Source organism: Miscanthus floridulus, chromosome 14 (genome assembly GCF_019320115.1).
Source record: "Miscanthus floridulus cultivar M001 chromosome 14, ASM1932011v1, whole genome shotgun sequence".
In the NCBI taxonomy this organism is placed as follows: domain Eukaryota; kingdom Viridiplantae; phylum Streptophyta; class Magnoliopsida; order Poales; family Poaceae; genus Miscanthus; species Miscanthus floridulus.
The window spans coordinates 90870815-90878415 of record NC_089593.1 but is presented as its reverse complement, the minus strand read 5'-3'; the positions used below and the strand labels follow the sequence as shown (position 1 = coordinate 90878415).

The window sequence follows — 7601 nt, the reverse complement described above, 5'->3', positions numbered from 1 at the left end:
TGTTGCAAAGCCTGGGGTAGAAAAAAAGGGAGAAATACTGTGGTTACTGGATGAAATTTCATCTTCGAATAAACCCCGTAATCGTAAGAAAGTAGGTTTTTTAGCGCTGGGCTAGCAAAAGAGAAAATGCTCATTGAATGAGCATTCCCCGTAGAAGTATTCTGGAAATCTACGCCTGGTGCTCTCCTCTATCTTCTGAGGTCCTTAACCATCTCCCTGAGAAAAGTAGACAGTAAAAGCCAAAATAGACTAAATATAGCCTGGCCCCGTTCGCTTCGCTGAAAAAACAAGCCGAAACACTGTTCCGGTTGATTTGTTATGAGAGAAAAACACTGTTCCAGCTAAAAAAACAAGCTGAAAAGATAAGCGAACACGGCCGCCATAGCTTATAAGCATGCAAACCATTTTGCACAATTCATACAAAACTATTGATGTATCATTTATTTATCGTGAGTGCACCTTATAATCAGCAGATTTTGGACGGCATGATGCATGAGTGCAATCTTGTGGTGGTGATAAACTAAAGTCTCGGCTTAGTAGATGGGCCCATATATGAGCCTATTTCTTTTTAGATGTTTATAACAAAATAAGCTAAAACTAAAAGCCATACTATACTTTTTTTTACAGTTTTTCTAACTACGCTTTCTCCCCTAGCATCCATTTATATCAGACTAACTTATTTTTATCATGCTTTTGCTTCTTTTGTACAACTTTTCATAGAAGCGTCTTTTTTACTGATGTACTAAATTCGTTTCAAATTATAGTTCGTTTGACTTTTTTTGACCTCAAGTTTGATCACTCATCTTATTCAAAAATTTGTGCAAAATATCACTTCTTTTGTTGCGGCTTGCTTTATTAACAAAAGTTCTTCAAGAATGACTTAAATTTGACTATGTTGGCATAATTTTTTTGAATAAGACGAGTGGTTAAACTTTGGGTCAAAAAGTCAAACGAACTATAATTTGGAACGGAGGGAGTATAATACTAATCTAACATTAAAACCTAGCCTAATAAACTTACAATGAAGTTTTTAAAAAACCATAAATTAACTAAAACTATATCTAATGTAACTTCTGGTCAACAACGGCGACGTAGTCGAGCTCTACTGACCCCAACCACAGTTTGCCGTCTTTCTCTGAGACATCAGACAGTGTAACACTCTTGTCCTCTGCTGTCATCTCCTCACGCTGCACGCCTTTAGCATGTAGGCGTACGCCGACAATGTGCTTGCCTGCCGCCGCGTCCGCGCCGTCGATCTTTTCCCGGTTTAGCGCGACCCAGTAGCCTCCTCTGGTGTCACGCCTGATGTTGTCCGGATATCCAAGCAAGTCAGCAAAGAGCTCGTAGGTGCCAGCCTTAGGCCCTTTCAGCCAGTACCTGAACAGTTGGCACGGCCGTGTGCGCCACCACGACGTGTGTCCGGTCGGCACTCACCACGACGCCGTTGGGATAGGGCAGAGCATCCTTGAGCACTATCACACGCTTGGGCCGTGCGTCATACTTCATCAGCCGGCCGGAGGAGTCACGGTTTAGCAAGATCTGGGTGTTATGCCGACGCGTGTACGACATGCTGCTATCTGTGAAGTACACATCGCCGGTGGACTTGTCGACGTCGACGCCGTTGACGAAGGTTCACGCGCCACCGTCGGCCTTGGCTGCCAGCACCTTGGCCTCACCGCCTGCCGGGCCAACCCTCAGGAGGCCGTGGTAGGCGTCAGCGATGTACAGGTCGCCGGTCCTGACGTTGAACTGGAGCCCTAGGGGGCGGCCGCAGACGTCCTCGGCGTCGCCGGGACGCGCCGGAGAGGCTATGCAGGATGGGTTGTGGGCATAGCTGGTGCTGTAGGCGAAGGTCGTCCAGCCACGGGAGCTGCCGCCCCACTTGAGCACGCGGCCGTCCGAGACGCCGGCGTAGGGACCCTTGGTTCCTAGGTAGGCCATGGTCCATAATTTGTGACCGTACAACTTTATCATAGGTGCTCACCAAATTTCAGTGACAAGTTTGGTGTCCTGATCCACTACTATATAAATGGTTTTTAGAAACACTACTTAGGATTTTTTTAGTTAGAAGTGATCATCATTGTCAACCGTTCTTGAAAATAATCAGCTGGGCCCAAGGCCCAGAAATGGCTCTAAAAATCAATTTTAGGGATTGTCGTCCTGTTAAGTCAACCCCTCTTAAAATGCTTATTTTTAGGAGCAGTTCTCTTAGAGGCACTGCAACTTTGATGTTTAGAAGTGGCTGTTTAAGAGTACCGTCCTTAAAAATTGAGGTGATTCTCAAAGATGAACCGCTCAATATTCCTTTTAGTTAGTTTTATTCGTTTAAGGGTAGTATGGTGCACCGCCCCACCGTCGCCCTGCCCTTGGCTCCTCCATCGGCGTCGCCCGCAGGCTCCTCATCCTCCTCCGCCATCACCCGTAGGCTCCTCCTACACCACATTCATCTTCATTAGGATGCTGTGTGCAGGAGTAGGGGAGGCCGGACGAGGGCTGAATGGCGGCCGAGGACGAGGCGACGGCGTTGTTTTTTTTTTTGAAGGAACAGGAGGGGCTAGAGCCCCAACTGAAATTTATTACAAAGAAAGTTCAAAAAAGTACAGCACAAAGATTACAACAAGAGTTCACACCGATGTGGATCGTCGTGGTGGTCTGCTCGCTCATCTTGCTCCTCTCGCTCGTCGCCGAGCGTGTGTCCACTACCTCGGTAAGGTGTGTATGCATGCTCTGCTTTCCTGGATTCACTCAGCCATTCTGTTTGACTAGTGGCAAACGCGCGCGATGGGTAAGCACTCTGTTGAGATTTACAACCTGGTGTCTGAGTCGTACACTGGCCATGCTGTTGGTCCATGGTTTACTACAGCAGGTGATGGTCATGTACGTAGTGCAGACATGCTATCTGGTTTGTATTTACAGCATGCATATAGCATATACTTGGGGATATATTGTACAGATGTCTGGTCGGGAGCTTGCACTGCTGGATGCACTTGATGGTCATTGGAAACTGGTCGCAACAGATACCTTGTCGTAGGCGGACAAATCTGTTTCAGAATTAAATCATGTAAGACTCACGCAAGCAGTGCAGAAGCTGGTTACTGGGTGATCTGTGGACGTATGAGATCTGATAATTGTTTTGTTACCTGATCATGGTGCATATGGTTCCCAGTCTGATGGCATTGTTCATTCAGTAAAAACGTGTTAGAGTTATACAGCCGTAAAGATAAAGCTCAATTTTTTTTTCCTGTATCGGTGTCGATGTTCGTACCTGAGCTGTCCGAGTTTCCAGCTGCAAATTCTGTTATTTAAGAAGTAGATGAAAGGATGGATTTTACAAAGCAGAGATCACTGGAGTTAAGCAGGTCGACTGTAAGTGATAATATGATGCAGTTCTGTTAATGGGTGTACATTTTTGCAGCTGACTTGGGGGCGACACCAGTTTTATGTTTTTTGCCATTCTTTTCGGTGTTGTTGTGGCTGTCTTCTCCTCCGTTTTTGTCATCCTGCATATGATGGAATAGCAGTGGAAACCTGAGCCATATGTAACAACACAAACTGAAAGCAGAGCCACTCGCGAGGTGGATAGCAGTTGATTGCTGTGGATACACCGGCACACCGATCGTGACACAAGCAAATGGGAGGGGACTGACTCCAGACCTGGTTCTGAAGAGCTGTGTCTTCGTACAACCGTTTCCGAACATTGTCATGAGGTAAAGTCGAGTGTCCATGTGTTGGAGCAGATCTGTGGAAACAAGGGGAAAGGGAGAGCAAAAATTAAAAGCGAAGTAGGAGAGAATATACCTGAAACAAGGGAAATTAAAATGTATCTGAATGGTAATTTGATGTCAACAACAGCAACACAGAAGAGAGTTAAGGAAGTAGGAGAGGTTGCCATGCAAGGAGCACTACAGCTTTTGAGCACACCATTTTATTCAATAAACTAATTAATTCAAAATTTGGAAAATTAGAGAGGGCAAAGGATAAGCATATTTTCTCAACCTGAGGCAAAAGTTTTGCCGCCATGAATCTTCGCTAACAGATGACACCAGTTAATGGCAAGCAAGCTCAGCAAGTGTTAGCCTTTTAGGCCCAACAGATGACACCAAAAGAAGTGTAAGTCTTGTCTCCAGATAAATTTTGTAATTGCATCTGCTGTGCCCTGGAACCAACCAGCAGCCTCCCTAGGCATCCGCATTGCAGGCAGCACCTAATTGTTGACAAAAATTGTATCAGTAAATGTGTGTTTTAATCAGATAAAGAAATTCAAGAAGAATATTCAAAAGCTCTTTGACTAAGTCAATCAAATTTGAGGTTGGGGTGTCCAGTAAGTTTTGCATCCAGAAATTGAGAGTTATAGCAGCTAACATCAAATCAAAAAAATTACAAAGGGCTGTGCTGAAACACCAACACTATCGTGTGTGTGTGAAAAATTACAGAAGTGTCTGGTCCAGCAACTGAATTGTTGGTCAAGATTCCAATAAAAGAAAATTGTATGCACCTAGGAAGCGATGAAGCTAAAGAAAGAAGTATTCGTGGACAGTTTTTCCAAACATTGGAAGCAGATGTGGTAATATTGATGGATATGGACAGGAAACAGTCAGCAGCTTCTATTACCTGGGGGGTAGATCCGGGCTGCGGACTGCCCTGGTGTAGAGGTATACCATTTTTTCTGCCTGTACGCCGCAATCATCGCCTTGTCCTCCTGCGTGCCAGCAAAATCACAGAAAGAAATCCCAATGTTCTTTTATATCTCAGGTGAAGAGCTTTTTAAGAAAAAAATGTCAATAGTTGATTACGTCACTGTGAAATAAACTTTGAGGCTATCAATTCCATCTGCGTTGGATAATGTCATAGATGGATACACGTTGTACACAATATGATCCAACAAAAAAGATAGTTAATAACGTACATGTATGAATTTATGCTGCCAGTTCTGTTCATCCTTGTTGCTGCAAGCTTATCGACCATTTCTTCAATATCAGGTACGAACTTTAATGCATGATAGTTAACTGTGCATTCTAGCCAGTTAATCTGTATTGGCAGATTATCATATCTGAGCAGTGAAGTTTCACATTAGCTTTAGACTGTTCCATTGAGAGCATACCTATGTGAAGAGATATGACCATTGCACAGAACAACGAACAAAAGCGAATAATAATGCTCCCTTTACCACAACATCTAAGCTTACCAGATGTTCTGAAGCCACAAAACTAAAATGGACGGGAAAAAACAAAATGTTGCACTCAGAAATTTACTTACCCCAACCCGTTGAGGAATGGATTGATAGACATTATCTTTCTCTCTTTGATCCTTGGAGGTACATTATCAATCTAAAACTGTGCTGAACCATACTTTGGGATGTTCTTCACAGTACGCCTGTTACATACCACTAATTCAATGCATATCATGAGAATATGAATATTTAGTCAAGCATAAAGAAATTTCCAGTAATATAAGGATGAGTGCAGAGAGCATTTTTTTTAGAACTGGGAACCTAGGATAAGACAAGGCAGCCGAGCAGCTAATGGAAAGAAAACAACTGTCTTCACTTTGGTTTCACAAGAAGTTCACAAATAATTGTCTTAATGTAGCAGAAATGTTGGATAAGCTGTACATGACCCAAAATTTTTTATAGGTACAGATATAGTTCACTTCATCTAGTTATACCTGATGACATTGTTCAATTACCTAGCAAAGGGAAAAATATTCAGAGAAAAACCTAAGCAGCATGAGTACAAATTAACTGTACATCGGAATCAGATATCATAGTGGAGGGAAACAGTGCCAGTTCAATGCAAGGTAGGTGAACATATGCCCACGAAAAGATGACTGAAACAGGCAAGCAATCAGATAACCCCTAAATTTAATTTTTTTTGAAGTGTTTCTCTAAAACATGAAGAACAGAGCATCATGAAGAACAAAGGACTTATATTATACTCACAAAGCAGCCATAAATAATTAGTGCTCCTAGAAACAACCCCTAGCATGCATTTTGTATTGGATGAAGAACTGTTTCTTTTTTCTTTTTCTCTTAATTGGAACTCTTTGAAGTGAGTGTAAAGTAATCTGTTGCTCTCCCTCTATACGCGTGGCAGGGGCAGACGTCGAAAGGGCTCCCCTGCTGCTACATTGTAGCCGTGACAGGGGCGGACGTCAAAGTTAGCCCTGCTGTCACAGCTAGTCACTGTAGCAGCATGGCAGCCTGACATGTCTGTGTATTAGGATTAGATGGGTAGAGTTGTATATATAACTTTCCACTGCAACTCAGTGAAGTGAGAGAGTTCAGTTGTCCCATCTCTGTAGAGCTCCGGTCAACGCTGGTGCTTGTGCTGTGTGTGTGCGCGCTCTGTTCTCCCTTCCTCTTCTACCTCCAGCCGTAGTGTGTGTGAGAACGCCGATGAGCAGTCGGCTCACCCGTGCGGGAGATCTCGGGACCAATAAGTGGTATCAAAGTCGTACAAGCGCCGTCGCCAGACTAACCACTGACGATGACGGACGGTTTAGAGATGGGCGACAGCAGCGGTGCTGCTGTGGCTGCCCAGCCACGACAGGAGGTCGTTGTGCACATGGTGTGGGAGGTCAGCAGCGCCAGTTGGCTGACTCTGACTCGCACCAACTATGGCGAGTGAACGATGACCATGAAGGTCAAGCGTTGGAGGCTATCCTCACAGCTGTACCAGCGAAGTATAGGGAGCCGTTGGGGGCGAAGAACTCTGCTAAGGAGGCGTGGGAGGCCATTGCAGTGATGCGCGTCAGCTTCGACCGCGCAAAGAAGGCGACGGCCCAACTGCTGAAGCAGGAGTACGCCAACCTCAAGTTTAAGGATGGTCAGTCGATGGGGGACTTCTCTCTCTGCCTACAGCCTCTCATCAGCAAGCTGAGGAGCCACAGCGTCACAATTGACAAAGAAGAGGTGGTCTCCAAGTACCTCCACTCCGTGCCGGTGAAGTACATCCAGATCGCTCTCTCCATAGAGACGATGCTGGACTTGTCCACCCTCACCATTGAGGATGTGATAGGCCGTCTACAGGAGGTGGACAAACGCATGGAGTAGGCCACATCAATGACAGACAGCGGCAAGCTGCTGCTGACAGAGGAGGAGTGGGCTACCCGGATGAAGGAGAAGAAGTCTAAGGAAGCCTCCTCCAGCCGCGGTGGCGATGGCCAGCGTCGCGGCAACGTTTCTTCGGACAAGAAGAAGAAGGTAGACCCCAACGCCTGCCGGCGCTGTGGGAAGACGGGCCATTGGGCAAAGGAGTGTCCAAATCACAAGCAGGAGAAGAAGGCTGATACTCATTTAGCGTAGGCTGATGAGGATGAGGATGCCACTCTCCTGATGGCGACGTTCTGTGCACTACACAACATTGAGGCCGAGGAGAAGGGAGAGGTGATGGCAGTGGAGGGGCACGACAAGGCTCTAAAGGCTGTAAACCTCGACAAACCGCGCGCCCAAGTCCACCTCAGACGTGTGGGTGGCGAGCAGGAGCAGCAGTGGTACTTGGACTCCGATGCCAGCAACCACATGATGGGCTCCAAGGAAGCCTTCTCTGAGCTCGACGACAACATGACCGGCACGGTGAAGTTCGGTGATGGCTCAAGGGTGG

General features: G+C 45.7%; 1 long non-coding RNA gene and 1 pseudogene across 1 annotated transcript; both read right to left on the bottom strand.

Annotated features, from left to right (window-relative positions):
• Nucleotides 1–1061: 1061 nt before the first annotated feature.
• Nucleotides 1062–1941, bottom strand: LOC136503976 (protein STRICTOSIDINE SYNTHASE-LIKE 10-like; annotated as a pseudogene).
• A 2694-nt stretch (nucleotides 1942–4635) lies between these two features.
• On the bottom strand, nucleotides 4636–5601 carry LOC136502689 (uncharacterized). Its single transcript, XR_010770662.1, has 3 exons — nucleotides 5257–5601; nucleotides 4907–5050; nucleotides 4636–4699 (listed from the first exon to the last, which is right to left on the bottom strand). It is a non-coding gene; the product is annotated as an uncharacterized lncRNA (long non-coding RNA).
• Nucleotides 5602–7601: the final 2000 nt, after the last annotated feature.